This window comes from Myodes glareolus, chromosome 3 (assembly GCF_982192425.1).
Source record: "Myodes glareolus chromosome 3, mMyoGla1.1, whole genome shotgun sequence".
Taxonomy (NCBI): domain Eukaryota; kingdom Metazoa; phylum Chordata; class Mammalia; order Rodentia; family Cricetidae; genus Myodes; species Myodes glareolus.
The window spans coordinates 5936811-5956042 of record NC_142028.1 but is presented as its reverse complement, the minus strand read 5'-3'; positions in this window follow the sequence as shown (position 1 = coordinate 5956042).

Genomic DNA, 19232 nt, shown 5'->3' with positions numbered 1-19232 from the left:
GCCTCTGTGTGCACTGCACACACACAGTGAACACTTACAGAGGCAAAACGCATGCATAAAATTAAAGAAATAGAACTTTTAAAGAAATGCAAAGCCGAATCAAGTGTTACTGAGCAATAAATGGGGGTGGGAACGTGGCCCAGCGGCAGTGCTGCGGATCAGGCTTAGGACTGAGCGCGTTACCAAGAGTCACACCTCAAGGTTTAAAAAGCGACCTTAAAATGAAGCAGTTTGGATGTTGCTTTAATGTGTTCGGCGAGAGTAGTCTTGCTGGGATCAAGTGGAGTGCTGAAGAATCCAGAAAACATACGGCACGACTGGTGTCTAACAAAGAGCCCGTGTGTGGAGCATGTATCTGACCTCCTGGCATGAGGAGATTCGGTCCACCGTGTTGGGAAGCATGTGGCAGCTGTCCCATCATACATACAGTCAGCAAGCTGAGAGAGACGGATGCTGGCCCCGTCTCAATTTGGCCATTTTGTTCAGTTCTGGGCCCCGAACCTTGGGTGGGCCTTCACTCCTCAGTGAGACCACCCGGGAGACACCAATAGACACGTCTGCTAGGTGATCTGAAAATCTAGTCAAGTTGACAGTAAAGACTGACTTTACAAGAGGCTACCTCTTCCATGGAAAAAGAAGAGGAGGAGCATTGGGTCCAGAGACAGGCATGTCCATGGGGCGCTATGAGGAGATGAGGGAACACAGGCGGCTGCCCTTTTCCATCTCCATAATCCGAGATGAGAGAGGGAGACAGAGAAAGAGCGACGGAGAGAGCGAGAGAAAATAGCAATTATGCAGGGGATGAGACAGGAATATAAAAGTTCACGACCCACAGGGGCTTCAAGGTACATTCTGGGCCACTGAAGCAGCTTAGTGAGATCCTGCTTCTAAGTGAAAACACAGAAACGGGCAGGCTCCAGGTGAGTGTTGGTGGACTGAGGCACTGAGTTTACTCCCCAGGGCCACAGGAAGGAGGAAGAAGAAGGACTAAACAGAGGAAATATGCAAAATAGCTGTGGAGACAGAGCGAGTTGAGCACAGGAGGACCCCCTTTTGTGAATCAGAAAACTAACAGACCAGACACGGTCTTCAGAAAGCAGCGTGTGTTGCGGGAGAGGGTGGGTATAGCTGGATAACACCATCAAATCCCACGCTCGTTTGCACTCCAGTAAAAGGAGCTGCACAGTGTAGGTGTTGCAGAAATCATTAAGTGTAAAGTAAATGTAAACCTTTATCTTGAGATGACAAGATGGAATTTATTGCCCTGAAATAAATAGGTACCTATTGCCTTTGGTGGAAACAATAAGGAAAAACATTAATCAGCGGGAATTCTGCGAATTGTCACTTCACTGAGACCATTTCCTCTCTTTGAAATCCATCTGGATGTGATCACAGGGCAAGGAGGGCCTTTGCAGACCCAAAGTACACAGCTGAGCTTGGAGACAAACAGAGGAAATGAACCCTCCATAAATCTGTCAGCCAGTGGGACGCCCATCCCAACAGTTACAAAGGCCTTATCTGCTGCGGGGTGCCCTGACCTATTCCTCTCTGCTTCCTCAAGCAGGGGTGCTGGCCGCTAGAACCACCGGGGGAGTGTGAGGTGAAGCGGGCATGGTTTCCGGCTGTTGTGATTTCAGAACGCTGTGTGCAGGAGTCATTGGTGACGGCAAATTTGGTAGCTCTCAAGGGCACCACACAGTGGATAGAGCTTCAGCCCTTGGGTGTGGAATCACTCCCCTGGCCTAGCTCTCAGAGTGGCCTCTATGTTGTCCCTTCAAGGAGGGAAGGCGGTTCACATCTTCCTCTGACATTTTTTCTACAGTAAACGCCTCCAATGCCATATTGCATTTCATCCTTCTTAGGACCTTTAAAAATATTTGATTGCATCCAAGTGTGATTATATTGGAAAGTGTGACTCCAAAGATGGAACCCAGTTATTTGGGAATCTTGAAAGGATACCCAGAGAATCACCATTTGGACTATTGTATTTTGGTAACAGTATACTTATTGTTGATATAAAACTGACATATTTGTTATCAAAGCAGTCTTTCATTCACATTCTTAATGTACCCAGGGATGCTTTCACTCTTGACAATAACCTGCAGCTGCCAGCTCCTTGTGACAGGCTGAACAATGGTTCAAAGATGAGCATGTCCTAAACTCTAGTGAAACTTTACACGAAGTGCTGATGCCCATAGGCACCTGCCTTCTCATCTCCCTCAAGGAACGGCTGCCTGAGGTCTCCAGGATGGCAGTAAGCCAGATGCCTCTCCAGTCACACCTCTCACTGAGCGTGAGCCCACCAACTCCCAATTCTCCCCTTCCTCACGTCACCCCATGCCCACAGGAAGTAGCCAGACTTGAGCCAGCATCTTCTCCTTTATCCAGGGAGTCTGGAATGTTTGGTTGGAAGCATCACCCCTGCCCCCTGGCATCCATATATACAAGAAGTCTGGAATGTTTGGTGGAAACTTTCAAGCCCCCTCCCCTGGGAGTTGCCTCAGTACAAACTCCACCTCCGAGAAAGCCCGCCAAACGGTGACCCCCTCCCCTCTATGGTCAAGACCACTCCAACAGGCTATTTAAACTGCCCCTCAGAGAACGTGGTCTTCCCTGTTTTCCTTCCCCCTCTTCATGTTTTCCTGGGGGCCTGGGCTTCTAATTTGATTTGGATTATTGCATCGGTGGAGAGGCTTATGGGGTCAAAAAAACTTAACACTTCCATCTTAAATTAATCCATTACTATTTTATATTTTACCACATGGCTTGTGGTTTGTTACCTCTTGCTTCTTGGGCAGCTATGTGGTGTCTTTCTGATCCTGCATTCTTTCTCCCTGCATTCAGTTTAGTTTTCCTGCCTACCCATATTCTGCCCTGCCATAGACCAAAGCAGCTTCTTTATTAGCCAGTGGTAATAAAATATATTCACAGGATACAGAGGGGAATCCCACATCACTCAGGGACCATAGGCAAAGACTGGGAGAAACTTCTAGAAGCTGAAAAAGACAATAAGATGGTATTTTCTTCAGAAGGAACATGGCCCTGGCATTTCATTTAGCCTTTAGGCATCTAGAACTGGAAAGGATAAATACGTCTGTGTGGGTATTTGCTCACACTGACAATATGAGACTCACAAAGAAGCTGAACCTGGAATCAAGGGGCGGAGGCCACAACTGGCTGACCGGAATTAGCCATAGAGACATTGAAAGGCCAGATAGAGAGGTACAAGAAGGGATAAGGAGAGGCTTAGGGAACTTTTCAAGGTTTTTTTTCCCCCCATCTGGGAAGGAGAAGAGAAAGAGTCAGGCCATCATTTCTCAGCTGCTTTCTTGACCTATTGACCTATCAGGTTTGCACCCCAATATCTGACTCCTGAGTTTTTATTGATAAAAGAATAATTTAGAGGAAACACATCAAGGGTGTCTTTTTAAGACACTACAATTCCAGTAATTTGTTAGAACAAAAATAGGAAACAAGTTACTCATATTTAGTTTGCTAAGCATCTTGTTTATGTATATCATAGCCGAACCCCAGTGGTTTAGTCTGGCCTTAGCCTCCACAAGTTCTACCAAGCACATGTCAAAATATTTCAAAAGAAGAAGAAGAAGGAGAAGAAGGAAAGAAAGAAAAGAAAAGAAAAGAAAGAAAGAGAGAGAGAAAAGGTGTGTGTAAAGCCAGACATGGTTGCAGTCCCAGTGAGGGACGAAGGGTGACTGTGAACACAAGGCCAGCGGGGACTAACTAGAAGACCTTATTTACAAAAGCCAGGCGGTGGTGGCACACACCTCTAATCCCAGCACTCGGCTGGCAGAGGCAGGAGGATCTCTGTGACTTTGAGGCCAACCTGGTCTACCAGAGCTAGTTCCAGGACAGGTGCCAAAGCTACAGAAAAACCCTGTCTTGAAAAAATAAATAAATAAAAATTAAAAAACCTGATTCTAATACCTAAGTGTGCATGAGCCCTCTACCATCATTAACCTGACATTTTTAAAAGCACATCTTCATGGGTCCTTGTCAAATCATCAGTGACTATGGGGACACAGGGAAATCCATGGAGGGGGGTGGCTCTCTCTCCAAGATTCATTACTTCTTGGTCACTTTACTATAATGCACTGGGAACATCTGAAAGACGATTAGTTGACTTTGTACTAATGCCATGACCTGGGGCCCACTTCCTGAACAGGAGCAAGTCAGAGACAGACTTCACCTGTGGACCCAGTGCGGTAGGTCCATGCTGGCTTCCGATGACCATGGCTTCCATTTCTAGGCAGTCATAAACCACAGCTTTACTCAGTCTAGAGTGGGACCGACCATGAGTTCACGGCTTCAGTGTGTTTAGTGTCAATGATACTTTTTAATTTAAGACAGAATGATTGTTAATCCTGAAGAGACACAGCAATGCCTGCATGCTGTCTTTTTAAAATTACATGAAAAGTCAACTGACTCTCACCGTCTTCTCTTGAAGATGCTCTTGAGTGTTAATGCATGTTATCCATATACACGGTGCAGAGAGCTGCTATCACCAAGATGGTGTCTAGGTACTTTCTTAATCAGCTTTTCATTTCTGTCTTGAAATATTTTTCATGGAAGTCAATGTTTTAAATTTTGGTGATTTGGAGCTTTATGTTTTTTTGAGACAGGATTTTGCTTTATAACCCAGTCTAGGCTCAAACAGTGATCCTCCTGTCTCAGTCTCCCAAAGTACTGGGAATTGAGGCGTGCATTGCATTGGTACTGTTACAATTACCATGCATTGGAGGTCTTTAAACATTATTACCCACTTCGTATGTGTCGGGAGACAGGTCCTGGCAAACATGCGTAGGCCAGGGAAGAGTCTCTTCTCTCCTTCTGTGGATCCTGGAGCTCAAACTTGGGTCTTCAGGCTCAGTGGCAAGCACGTTACCCCACGTTGTCTTCTCAGGCCAAGCGTTGAGTTTCAGGAAAGCTGACTGACAACGCTTCCCTTCCACAGACAGGCTGTGCATTTGCTCCTACATGTCAGGGTGCTGTCTCACCTGCTTCCGGTAACCATGCTCCACCGGAGGATTCTCGCAGCTCTCCAGTGACACTGACGGCTTGCCTAGGTCTCGGCAGCCTTGAACCAGGCTGTCCAGTCTAGTTTACTACATTAAAGAAAAAAAATGTTAATATATATGCATATATATAAATGTAAATATATGTGTTTATAAAACTTACAAAAATAGTAGGTTGAAGACGTGTTCAGGAAAGGTCTTCTCCTTTATATTTAATCAAACATAAGCATGACATTCATGTGTACTCTTAACATCTTTCTCAATTTGTCCCCTTAGTGCATTTTGACACCCAAAAAAAGACATGGAGTACCATGGGGATTCAGTCAGATAGCCAGTTGTATTGGGGAGGCGTGGCCCAATGGGCATGGTCTTGTCTGGGGATACGTGACCTGATAAGAACGGGATAAGGAATCGCACACTCTCGGCCATGGTGGTTGAATTGGCAGCAAGCCATGGGTTCCCCGTTTGCCTTCTGGGGATGCGGTGACAGAGCCGCTGCAGAGAGTTGACCCCTCAGTGGGAACAGAGAAACAGCTGGTGACACAGCCCAGATTCCTCGTTCTGTTTGGTAATCATCGTGCATGAATTTTGATATTAATAAAAGGTAACACAATCCCCAGACTTTCTCCTTTAATGGAGCATCAAAAATAACCAATAATTTGGTGTAGATTTCATTGGTAAACAAAGAATTAACCGCATTTTCTTCTAAATTTGTTATCAAGAACATCACTTACGCTGAGTGAGAAACCCCTTTTTTGAAGGTGAGAAACAAAGCCTCTCCGTTTCTCGCCATTCACAGGTTGTAAAGTCAGTTTACTGGAGCAGGGCCGACATCTGAAAGAGAATGAGGAGCAGACTTTTAATGCCCACTGCACACAGCGGAGGCAAGGGCTTCTGTGTGTAACATTGCCTTCCACTCTCTGCGTGTACACACGGTTCCAGATGCTTCCGTGGAGTGTGCTGCAGGGTGATTTCATCACGGGCTGACATCACGGAGTATGCTCAGTGAGTAAACATCTGTGGTGTCACCACGTGATGTGATCTCATGGACCCCCATCCTGTACACAGTCTCTAGCTGACCAAGCCCTCCACTCGCACACGAGTGTGGATGTGTTACCAGCTGCAACAGAAGTCTGTTTCTCTTCCTGGTGATGACGTGACGAACTCACACAGCTGTTAGTGGGAGTCTCCTCGAAACACACTCAAGACAATAGAACTTCCACAAGCTCCTGAAGCCCTTTCAGGGGTATATACCCAAAGAAGACACAAACAGAACACCAGCGAAATCCATGTATCTGTAGCTACTGCTCCCTGAACACAACAGCTGAGACAGGATCAACGCTATGGTTGCCAGCAGCAAAGACGTGGTACGTGTGCTCAGTGGAATGATTTCAGGCTGTGAAGAGCAGGAGATTCTGTCATTCAGAGCAACAAAGACGGAACTGACCGGAGGGCATTAACATCATGTGTGCCAAGTTGGGGCCAGAAACCAAAGTGCTCGTATGTGGATGCTAAAGGCTGGTGTGTGTGTGTGTGTGTGTGTGTGTGTGTGTGTGTGAGAGAGAGAGAGAGAGAGAGAGAGAGAGAGCAGCAGTGCTCACAGCCTGGAGGGGTGAAGGATGAGAGAATGGACAGACAGTGGGCACAGGTACAGTTAGAGAGGAGGACTTCAAATCTGCCGGCAAAACGTAGGAAGATAGAGAACACACTTTCGATGTTATATCTATATTTTAATCTATTTGCAGGTGCGGCTGCATACGTGCGTACATTTGTGGCTGGGGGAGCTGTGGGGGTCGGCCAGAGTCAACCTCTTGTCTCATTCTTTGGTTTTTGAGATGAGGTCTCTCACTGGTCTGGAACTTGCTCATGAAGCTCGACCAGCTGACCAGCAAGCCCAGGGACCCACCTGACTGCCTCCTTGGTGCTGGAATGATAGCCCTGCATCACCAACGCCTGATGGTGTCCTGTGGGTTCTAGGAATCAAACTCACGGACACTCCTAACTGAGCCATCCCCCCAGGTCATATGACTGTCTGTATGTCTGTCTATCTGTCTATCTATCTATCTATCTATCTATCTATCTATCTATCTATCTATCTATCTACCTATCTATCTATCTATCATCTATCTATCTATCTATCTGTCTATCTATTTATCTATCATCTATCTATCTATCTATCTATCTATCTATCTATCTATCTATCCATCTATCTGGTTTTTCAAGACAGTTTCCTCTGTGTAGCCCTGGCTGTCCTAGAACTCACTCGATAGACCAAGCAGGCCTTGAACTCACAGAGACCCACCTGCCTTTGCCTCTCAAGTGCTGGGATTAAAGGCATACACCACCATTACCTGATTATTGATGGTTTGTTGAGTCAAGGTCTCATGTAGCCCAAGCTAGCCTAGAATTCACTATGCACTATGACTTCCTAAACCTACTGCCTCCACTGTCTCAGTGGTGAGATTACAAGCTACTCTAGGCTACAATAAACATTACTAATAAAGGCCTAAAAATGACTAATTTATTTTTTAAAATGTCCAATTAGGATAGTTGTGCTTCATATTTGAGACAAATAAGCATTCCTCTCACTAACAAAATCTGGAAGTGAAAATAAAGATTTGGCAGGAAGGAGCTGTGCCCAGGCTAGCACACAGCCGCTTTGGGAACTGAAACACTCACTGCACCTTGGCAACACTCCGCTCATTATTTGATCGCCTGGTACATTATTTGGCATAGCTGGCACATTTTTACCACTAAACTACATAAAAATCTGTGGCGTTTTCCTCCCTTTGTGCTTAGCTTGTCTTTGGGGGGGCTCCTCCCTCCCACCCAGTCTCATGCTTGCTCTTTGTGGGAACTGTCGTCAGATTAACATTTAAAGTGTGCTCAGTAAGTGCGGTGGTTAATTACACGATTATAATTACACGGTTATTACTGACTGTAAGTCGTCATGAGCCGTGTCTGCTGTTAGAACCTCTCATCTTCCTCATGGAAACAGCTCACCGGAATACTTTCTTTCTCTTGACCGAGGTGACTGTGTTTCTAGACAACCGCCTCTTGCTCCATCTCTGCTGCTTCCCTGAAGCTCCATGCTTAGTCTCCGTATTTGGCTTTTGTGCCCAGTGCTGAACCCATGGAGATGATGCTTCAAGCTTTTACCACCCAGACTGAATCCCAACAAGAAATGGGAAGGAGAGTGCAGGAGGCGCCTGGAGCATCTGCCCCACCTGCCCCTCACTGCAGCCTCCGGACCTCCCCATCAGACTTACTGGGCTCTGGAATTCCCATCTCCTCCCTCCGCCCCTTTGCCATGGGCGGGATGGGCTGTCACTGCTGGTGGTGTCTGACCTTCCCCATCTATGACGGACAGATCTGCTTAGAGCTGCTTACACTGAAAACCTCCCTCCATCCCCGTACTCCGGCACCTCTCACGGGGCAAGTGAAGATGTCAGTGCGACCCAGAGCAACAGGGGCTGCAAACTGAACACGACGGGCATCGTTATCCTTCCAGCCGCCCACCAGTGTCTCCTGCTCATCCTGAAAGACAGGACTGAGGTTGACAAGAACAGTGAGGGCCCAGTTTCTAGAGTCTTGTGTGCCCAGAGGCCTCCTCAACCTCCTTCCATGAAGATACCCACAAGACTTGGATGGAGACTACAGATGGCCACCTTCGGTAAGCCAGGCCTCAGGGTTTCCTATGTGGATAGGCATTGAATGAAAGACTTGACTTAAGACTCAGTCCTGAAAAGATTTGCGATTCAGAAATTGAACTTCCAATTAACTGAATTTCTTTCTAGTTAGAACGTCTGATTCTAACTTGAGATGATCCTTTGGCCAATAGGCCAGCATGCGCAGGAGGCTAAAACATAAAGCCCTGCTGCCTGTACTTCCTAGCTGGGCCCAAGCCAGCCTGCTGACACCCAGGTCCTGAAGGCCAGGTGAGCCTGAGCGTTGGGATTAGCAGATTTTACAATAAGAGAGCCAGCTACTCTGGTGTGGGCTCACATTTATCCTGGCGGAAGCTGGCTGGAACAGGAAGAGTACGCTCTCTGTATGACAGGGTAAGGAGGGCGCAGAAGGGAGCCCAGAGGTGAGTGCTCAGAGTGGGGCCATCAAGGCTCTGGGAATCTAACAGGACTTGAAGCTCTTCTGACTCAACGCTCTGAACTTCACGCTGTATCAGTCACGGCCTGAGCTGGGCCTAGAGCAGTGATTCTCACCCTTCCTACGCGGCCATCCTTTACTACAGTTCTCGTGTTGAGGTGACCCCATCATAAAATTAATTTCACTGCTACTTCATAACTATAATTTTGCTATGATTATGAATTGTAATGTAAACATCTGCTATATAGGCTATCTGATATGCGGCCTCTACGAGAAGGTTGTTCTACTCCCAGGGTTGTGACCCACGGGTTGAGAACCACTCACTAGTCTAGGGGCACAGCCTGTCAACCCAGCTATTTGGGAGCTTGAGGGAGGATTTAAGGTTCAAAGTTGCCTGAGAGTTCAAGTCTCGAGTGGACAACTTACTGAGATAAAATTTTAGAAGGACTGGGCATATAGTTCAACAGTAGAGCGTCTACCCAGTACGTGCCAGGTCCCACTCCAGTTCCCAGGGCTACAAACATGACATTTAACTTAAAAACATAGTCGTTCCTTAGAGCGGCCGTGAATGTAAAAATAACGAAGTCAGGCGGATCTTCACAGCACCTGACGTGTGCTGTCTGCACTCCTAAGACCCGCCCCAATTTCTAGCACACATCCAAGGCCACGAAAGAGAACCGGGGTGTGTGAGGAAATGGTGAACAGATGGGTGCTTACAGGAGGCATCAGCCAACCTGATCGCTCCTGTTCTCACAAGGTCCAAACCCAGAAAACTTGTGATGATGACCTAAAACTCACACAGAGTGGGAGCGGAGTGGGTCTGTGCTCTACAGAGGAGCAGAATTCAAGATTTAACTTGGAGCCAGGCACTGTGGTTCATGCCTGTAATCCCAGCTAGGGAAGCAGAGACAAGAGGATCAGAAACTGAAGTCCAATCATCGAGGGGGAGTCACCCCAAGAGACCACTCTCACACCACAGTTGATGCAAAAGCATGAGGATTTAATTCTGTTGCGACAGGGTCTTTCAGCATTTGAGAAGCCAAAAGGCCCCAAACAACTGTTACAAGCTATTTTTAAAGCAAAAAGCCATAGAAACAAGGTGGAGGAACTTGGGGGTTGTTTTTTAACTATTGGGAATTGGCTTATTCAAAGGGCTATTACCAATAATTGGCTGGAGAGCGGCTGCCAGATCAGGTGAGATAAGAGGGAACATCTGAGGGTCACTTTGCCCCCTTCCCAGGGACTGAGTTAAAACAACTGTGGACATCTGTGGGTTATCTTGTCCCAATTCCAGGAATGGTGCTCTATTTGGAGACCACTCACAAGGACTCAGGGAGATGGAAAGTCCCCAACATTCCAGTACATGCAGGTGCAGTTGTTAGGTTCCAGGGGAGGGGGAAAGCACTAATTCTGACAGGCCTCAGAAATGACCTCAGAGTTGTCAGAAATGGCTTCAGAGTTATCCTAGAGTTCTACAATCCTCAGCTACATAGTGAGTTTCAGGTCAGCCTGGGCTACGCCAAGCCCTGCCTCAGTTAGTCAATCAATAATCAGATTCTGAGATGAGACCATGGGGTTCCAATTCTAGCAATTCCAAGCCCAGAGTTCTTTGAGGACGGGACAGCCTTGTTCCATCAAGCGTCCTTGTTCTCACCTGTAAAGGAATAGCACTGACAGCCCCTCATAGACAGTTACAAATATTACTGAGAGCACACCTGAGAATCCATCAGCAAATGTCAGCTCCACATTGGTCTACTTCCAACAGAAGTGCGCGAGTTTCTTCTGGAAGAGCTCAGTGGTCCAGAGCACTGGATGCTCTTGCAGAGGACCTGGGTTTAGTTCCTACTCACTCGGTGGCTCACCACCCTTTTTAACTGTAGTTCCAAGGGATCTGATGCCCTCTTCTGGCCTCTGTGGGCTCTGGACAAACATCTTACATAAACATATAGAGAGACAAAATAAAACACCTACACTGTCTTAGTTAGGTATCTATTGCTTTAAGAGACACCATGACCATGGTAACTCTTATAAAGGAAACCATTTCATTACAGTTTCAGAGGTTCATTCCATTATCGTCTGGCAGGAAGCAAGTCAACACGCAGGCAGACGTAGTGCTGGAACCGAGTCCTTACATCTTGGACAGGAAGTGGTCTGTCTCACTGGACAAGGCTTGAGCATGTACGAAACCTCAAAGCCCACCTCCACAGTGACACATTCTCCAACAAGACCACACCTGCTCCAACAAGGCCACACCTTCCAACTGCGCCACTCCCTCTGAGGGCCATTTTCATTCAAACCACCATACATACACATAAAATAAAATCTTAATTTTTTTGCATTTATTTATTATTGGAGCACAGGTGGGTGTATATGTCATGAGTCACTTGTGGAGGTCAAAAGGCATACGAAGACAGTCTGTTCCCTCCATCCATCTGAACTCAAGGATCAAACTTCTGGTGAGATGGCTCACTGACCCGAGTTTCAACAGTAACTAAAATAGAGGTTTGCGAAGAACATATGGAGGTCTCATCTTCCATAAAAGTCTGCTCTCTGAATGAGGCATGGAGAGATCAGGAGAGACATCCTTTCAGAAATGGAAGGCGGTGCTTTTATTATATACATGAAGAAAGGCTTTCCGTCACGCGAGGACCTGTTTCTGCTCAAATCTCCTTTCCCAAAAGCTAACGTGGCCCGTGGAAGCCCTGGGCGTGAATGCTGTTTCCTCAGCTCCCTGAGTGGATCTGCAGGTGACTGAGAAACAGCCATGGTGAGGCCACACCCACCCAACGACCTGATTGTCTACATCATCAGCGTTGGCTGTGGTCTGGCCACAGAGGGGCGTACCTGGAGAAGGTAAGATGCAGGTGAACCGACAATGGAGGCCCAGGGTGCTGGCCCTGGTCACTGCTACAGGTTCATCCCCGGCAAGGTCCTGAAATCCTAGGCCTTCAGAAGGCTGAGGCAGGAGGATAACCACAAACTCAAGCCTATCTGGGCTACAGAGTGTCAAAGATAGCCTAAGCGGCTTAGTGTGACTGTTTCAAATGGAAAGTAAAGATGAGGATCGGGGTGTAGCTTCGTGCCAGACTGGTAGAGCGCTTGCCTAGTGTGTGTGTAGCCATGGATCCAAGCCCCAGTGTGGAAGAAAAGGAAGAGAGAAAAAGAGGGGAGGAGAGAGAGTAGATTCAGTTTCTACAAAAATCTTATGGAGTTGGTAGGAACCTAGAACATGAAGCCCTTGGTTTGATCCTAGCACTGGACAGAGAATCAGGGAGGGAAGGGAGGGAGAAGGGAGGGAGGGAGGGATAGAGGCAAGGAGGGAGGGAGGGAGGGAGGGAGAGATGGGGGAGAGGCACTACCTTCCTCCCAAAGAACAAATGTACTCACCTAAGAAATGCAAAGTCCTATGCTTAGAGGGGAAGCAATAAACCCAGGACTCTGTATTTGGTCAAAGTAGAAAGTGGGCCCCACCCTGGTGTGACCTGGGTGTCCTAAATCATTTCCATTTGTTAATACACATGTATAAAAATGTCACAATTTCTTCGTATTGTAACCATAAGAATAACTGAAATTATAATAATAGTTGGTCTCCACATGTTACGGGGATGTTTCTTCTTTAATTTACTATTTTTTTATATGTAAGGGTGTTTTGCCTACATGTACGTCTGTATGTGTAGATGTATGCCTGGTGCCCAAAATGCCAGCAGAGGGTGTTGGTCACCTGAGGCTGGAGAAACAGATAGTTGTCAGCTGCCATGTGGGTGCTGGGAATTGAACCTGGGGTCTTAGGAGGATCAAACAGTGTTCTTAACCACTAAGCCATCTCTCCAGTCCCAAGTCTTTTTTTTTTCTCTTAAAAAGCCTAAGGTATTTTATTATAGTTTCATTTAGCAAACATGAAGACAAAAACTTAGATTTTATTCTCAGATGCCATTCCAACTACCTGTCTGTTAGATAGATAATTAGTCAGCAGACTGAGGTGGGGTTTTTTTCAGTAGTAATCACTACTCAATAGATTTCCGTCCCAGCTCTTCTGTGTGTACTGTGCCCACAGTGGCTGCCGTGTATCCCAGGCATTTTGATCTGAGGCTCTTCGCCCCAGAGAGCAGCAAGCTCAAACTGGGTAGGGCAACCTTGAAACCTATCTCTTTGAAGAAGTGTTGTAACTGGAACCTTTGGATACAACTGTGGTTGCTCCTCCTCTTTGGCATGTTTGTCAGGCAGGGAGTTCAGTCACATGGACAAGAAAAAGGCTTGCTTATGGAAACAGAAAGGCCTGATCCAGAAATGAGGGATGGGGGGCTGGAGGTGTAGTTCAGGGTAGGCCCTTGTTCAGTCTGTAGGGTACCCTGGAATTGAACCTTGGAGGACAGGTGGGGAGAAAAGCAGGGGGGTGGGCTTGGGGGAGAACAGAGGAAGAGAGAAAGAGAAAGAAAAAGAAAGAAAGAAAAAAAGAAAGGAAGGAAGGAGAAAAGGAAGGAAGGAGGGAGAAAAGGAAGGAGAGATGCAGGAAGGCAGGAGGAGGAAGAGGAGGGAAGAGGGAGAAAATGGACTGAGGTGAGAAAGGAGAGAAAACAATGCCAGCAGCCAGGGGAAGAGTCACAGTTAGGTGACCAGGCTCTACCCCCTACCCACTTCCAGTTGGCTTGGGATAGCAGTCACCATCAGAAACGAAGGTGGAGAGAGAGTGTGTGTGTGTGTGTGTGTGTGTGTGTGTGTGTGTGGTGTATGAAGTTAGGAACTCAAAAGCCTATTCTCATTTGCAGACCCAATGTACCATGGTCATTTAAAGGTTCTGACGTGTGCAACAATCACGCCTATGTAAGCCTCAGCCAGAGTTTCCAAGCTTATTTGAATACAAACAAAACACTTCCTGCCGGCCCATTAACACCCTGCCAAACAAGTTTCTCTCTACCCAAGTTAGAGAACTGCAGACAAATGCTTTGACATTTTCTTTCTTTTTTTAATTTATTACCTTTCTGATGTTTTAATGTTAAATGTTTTAATGTTAATGTTTTAATGTTAAAATGTTTTCATTTTACATATTTACTTATTTTAGTATAATTCCTAATAGTTACCAAAAAAAAAAAAAATTCTCTCACTTTGCTTGTCCCTCTATCCAATTCCTTGTTTGGGTATACAAAAATCTAGAACTCCTCTGGAGTTACTCACTGAATCCCAATATCCATGGATGTCACTGGTACCCATTAAATTCTAGTTGTGAACATCCCCTCCTCCTACAGGCCTCTGTGTGTGTGGAGTGTGTGTGTGTGTGTGTGTGTGTGTGTGTGTGTCTGCCCTGTTTCCCATCTGCCTGCATCTCTAGCTCACAGAAGACTTGCGGGTTATTAGACCAGCCATTCTGTATGAGCTCTTACCCATCTCCTGGTCCACACTCCAGGCGGCTTGCTGCAGCAGGCCCGGTGGGAAAGGGAAGGCTTCTCACTGGCCATGCATTTCTCTCCAGAGGATCCACAACAGCTCACTGCTTCCCCCACACTGCAGGGCTGTCCAGCACCAGCCTGCAGTGAGTCACAGCAGTGACTGCTTTTGTTTTGTGTTTGTGTGATGCCATTTTACTCTAGAGGAAAGTGAGCCTGGTTTGATTTTGTTGTTGCTGCTGCTGTTTTGGTTTTGGAGATGGGGGTCTATGTAGCTCTGGCTGGCCTGGACTTTGCTATGTAGACCCAGCAGAGGGGCAACTTCCATGTGCACGGTCCCATTTTTCTTATCTTCTTCAGTTAAACTGGATCTATATTGCATGGAAGCTCAGTGATCAGCTAATTGTTTAGTATTTATGACTCTGAGTTCAACCCTTAGTATGAAAGGAAGGCAGGCAGGCAGGAAGGCAGGCAGGAAGGCAGACAAGCTCAGCTGTTAAAGCAGGTGCGGCTCTTGCAGAGGACCCTCTGCAAGTTTGGAGCTGTTCACAGCCACCTGGGACCCTCACTCTGGGGGATCCCGCCGTCCGCGGCTCTCCTGGTGACAGCGGGTACCAGCACTCACTTGCTCACACACAGACACTTAAACAAACAACAAAAAAACCCCAAGCCTGGGGTAGTGATAAGGTTGAGACCAGCCAGTAACAATCCCCCAAAGGGAGATTAAATTGAATACTACAAAATACACAGAGAAACAATGTACCCTGCACACTCTGGCAGAAGAAACAGGAAGAGACTCAAAACAACTATTTTGGGATTACTCCACACATGATGCGAATAACAACATCTTTAAAAGTAAGATACTGCAGGGCAAAGAACAAGGCATCCTAAATAATAAAACAGTTTTCTAATTTTGTTTTTATTTGTTTTATTCAAGACAGGGTTTCTCTGTGTAGCCTTGGCTGTCCTGGAACTCACTCTGTAGACCAGGCTGACCTCGAACTCATACAGGTCCACCTGCCTCTGCTTCCCGAGGGCTGGGATTAAAGGCGTGGGACTTTTTTTTACAGTAACCAAACAGAATGTTTAGAAGTCACAAATAAAAGTATGAGCAGACGCTGAGAGAGTGAGATCTAGAGCAGACAAGATGGCTCAGGGCCAAGCCTGAGGACTTGAGTTCAATCCTGGAAGCCACCTGGTGGAAGGAGAGAACTGACCTCACAGGTCGTCCTCTGACCTCCATACGTGAGCCACGGTTCCTGCACACAAACACACAACAGTGAGGTCTAATTATCATTCCAGAATAAGGTGATGACCTAGAGGAATAAGGAAGAAATACTATCTACCAAGATAACAGCTGTGTATTAGTCATGTTTCTATCGCTGGGACAAAATACTTAAAAAAAAAGAAAAAAGCAACTTAAAGGGAGGAATTTCCCATTAAAAGAAATCAAGAAGCCAGACACGGTAGCACAGTTCTGCAATTTTAGCACTAGGGGATGGATGTAGGGAGGTGGCAGCAAAGATCAGGAGTCTGAGCTTAAATAAACTCTAGCTCAAAAACAAAACAAACACCAAGAAGGGAAGCAAATGGGGGGAGGGGGAGTGGTGACAGTGTAGAGTGCTTACCTATCAAACGGGAGGTCCTAGGTTGTCTTCCCAGCACAAGGGAAATCAATATTAAAGTGGGTATTTAAAAATTCAAATATTTAAGGCTGTTACTCTCAAAATAAGAAAATCAGAAGGAACTTTCTCTTTAATGCAGGCTAGCCTCCAACTCACCCACTCCCTGCCTTAACCTCCCAAACGCTGGGTTACAAGCCTGTCCCATTCCTGGCTCGTTGTATTGCTATGGCTTCTTTGTTCCTGCATCTCTGTCAGCCCTGACTGTATGGAAACAGGATGGTTCCTGTGTTTGAGCAATTCGTTATGTGCACACAGAGCTCCCACTGCCGACAGTGACATGATCATCTTCCTTTTGCCAGTTCAGGAGAAACCCAATGACACTTCATTCCACGGATGACCAGTTTGATTCTCCTCTCTTCATAGTAGCTGAGCCATTTGGCAACCTCATTAACTGTGCATGAATGGCCCAGTTTTCCAGCCAGCTGGAAGTAACCATTCTAGACACTATGCAATTCTTACATCCTAAGAACTGTTTGCATGATCCAAGGTCATGCAGATTTTTCTTCTATTTCTTCTTTGATAGCCTTGCTTTTGTACTTTTAAATTTTTGTTCACTAGCTCACGTGTAACATGAAGGCCGGGCTGCTTGTTGGGGTTTCTGTCCCGCCGGGTCCCCCAGCCGTTTAGTCCCAGAGAAAATGACACAGAGTTCTCCATAAGTCATAAAACTGATTGGCCCATTAGCTCAGGCTTCTTGCTAACTCTTATAACTTATATCAACCCATTATTCTTATCTATGTTAGCCACACGGCTCAGTACCTTTCTCAGCCAGGCAGGTTACATCTTGCTTCTTGGTGGAGGGAGCTTCCTGCTTCCCAGAATACTCCTGTTCGCATCGCCCCACCTCTACTTCCTGTCTGGTTGACCCGCCTATACTACCTGCCTGGCCAATCAGCATTTATTTAAAACATGATTGACAGAATACAGACAATTCTCCAGCACCACTCACACATCTACAATCCCTCCTGACTTTCTTCTCCCAGTGAACTACTTCTTCCCCACAAGTCCCCTTCATGTGTGCTCCACTGCATGTGTGTATGAGGAGGCCAGAAGTGGGACTCTCATGTCCCATGCTGTTGTTATTTTTAAGTTTTTGAGACAGTTTACTCTGTATCGCCTTGGCTGTCCTTGAACTGCCTACCCAAGGCAGAGATTGAAGACGTGTGCCACCACACCTGGCTCCCACATTTTTTTGAGATACTTCTTACTGAACTTGGAGTATATTACCGTTTCAGCTGGATGGGCTGACCAGCCAGTCCTTGGGGTCCCCTCATCTCTGCCCCCTGTGTGGGGACTGCAGGAACTCACTGCCATGCCCAGCTTTTCATGTGGGTGCAGGTTCTCATGACACTGCAGCCATTTCCCGTTCTTCAAGTAACTTTTTAAATACAAAGTTAACTGTCATTTGCTGTTTTTTTCTCAACCTAAAATTCTGACCATGTCCTCTAGAAAGCTGCCTTTAACTTCTAAAAAAATCTCAATGCATTTATAAATCTACAGGACCAGCCAATGGCCCCAAACAGCAGCCCACAATTTATAAAGTACTTCCACATGTATCAGTACAGGGGCCTTTTCTCCTCATTTCTCCCATAGGGTCTCTTTCCTAAGAATGTGTCTTCTGTTTACCAGGTTTCTGGGCTGTGAGTTAATATGAAGAAGCCTCTGCGTTCATAGTTAATACATGAGCAAGGTACACAGAAATACAAAATAAAAGGTGTAAGTAACACAGTACAATGGACTCAGTGGGATCATTTGCATGCGCTGAAGGCCAAATTCAGTTTGAACACTATTTGGAAAGATGCTGTTGGCAAAGTTGGGTTAATGTTATTGCTGGGTTTTTGTTGTTGCTGTTTTTAAACAAGTATTCACAATGTAACCCAGGAAGGTTCAAACTAGTCATCCTCCTACCTCAGATCCTCCAGTGCCGGGATTACCAATGTGTGTCACCAGGCCCAGTATGCTGAATATTAAAGTTGAGATCAGGTATATAAAAGCACAAAAACTACTGAGCCCAAAAATGGGACAAGTAGGGTGTGTTGGGGAGCCACTGCAGCCACCTACTGCTGATCCAGAGACAATTAAGGAGTGACAGGAAACAAGGCTAGAGAGGTGAGCAGATGGGGATTTTAAAAATCCTCATTTTTAATGAGGATTTAATGAGCATTTCTCAAAATGACTATATTTGAAAATCTTGCAAGTGAAAAATCCCTGCACTCAGAAGGCTGAGGAAGGACTTCCATGAATTTGAGGTCTACACAGTAAAGTGAGATCCTGTCTTGAAAGAAAAGAAAAAAAAAAAAAGGAACAGCAATCCTAGAAGTATGCATAAAAACTGATTTTTTTTAACCACTTCTGGAAAACCTAGTATGTCTTCCCTGTGATCTGGGGCTTGGCATTAGAGCTCATCTCCACAGTAACCAAGGGTCTGTGAGAGCCAGCATTCTAGCTGCTTCTCTTTAGAGACTCCAGCTGAGGCACAGCCCAACCCAGGCAGGAAGTCACCTTGGGCCACCTGAGAGTGGACTCGCAGCTGGCCTCGTGTGAGATGTAGAATAAAAGACAAGCAAGGGAGGGCACGGGAGGAAGGGAAGAATCTACAAAGATGTGAAGATGAGGTAGAGGCAATGGCACCAGTAGGTGAAGGGAAAGACAAGAGGATGGAGCTAGGAGTAGGGAAGGAAGGCCAGAGGGAAGAGAGACAGACAATCTCTCACCAAGGAACTCATGAAGCATATCAATTAACATTGGAAACATCACAGCAATGGGGTAAATTAATTCTTTTTATTTGAAAAAACTGAAGCTCTCATCAGTTAATGTAAAATCTAACCAGTCTAGCAGATGATTTTATATCTTCTACACCAAAGTCTGCCACTTTCACAGCATAGTGCCCACCTTTCAGTTTGAAGTCACAAACAACTGGATTTAAATCAAGCCCTCTTTGTGCCTCTGGACACTTTAGCCCAGGCTTAACCTCAGTTTCCACTACAAACTACGACACTTGTGCTCCCCCTCCTTCTATGGCACACAGC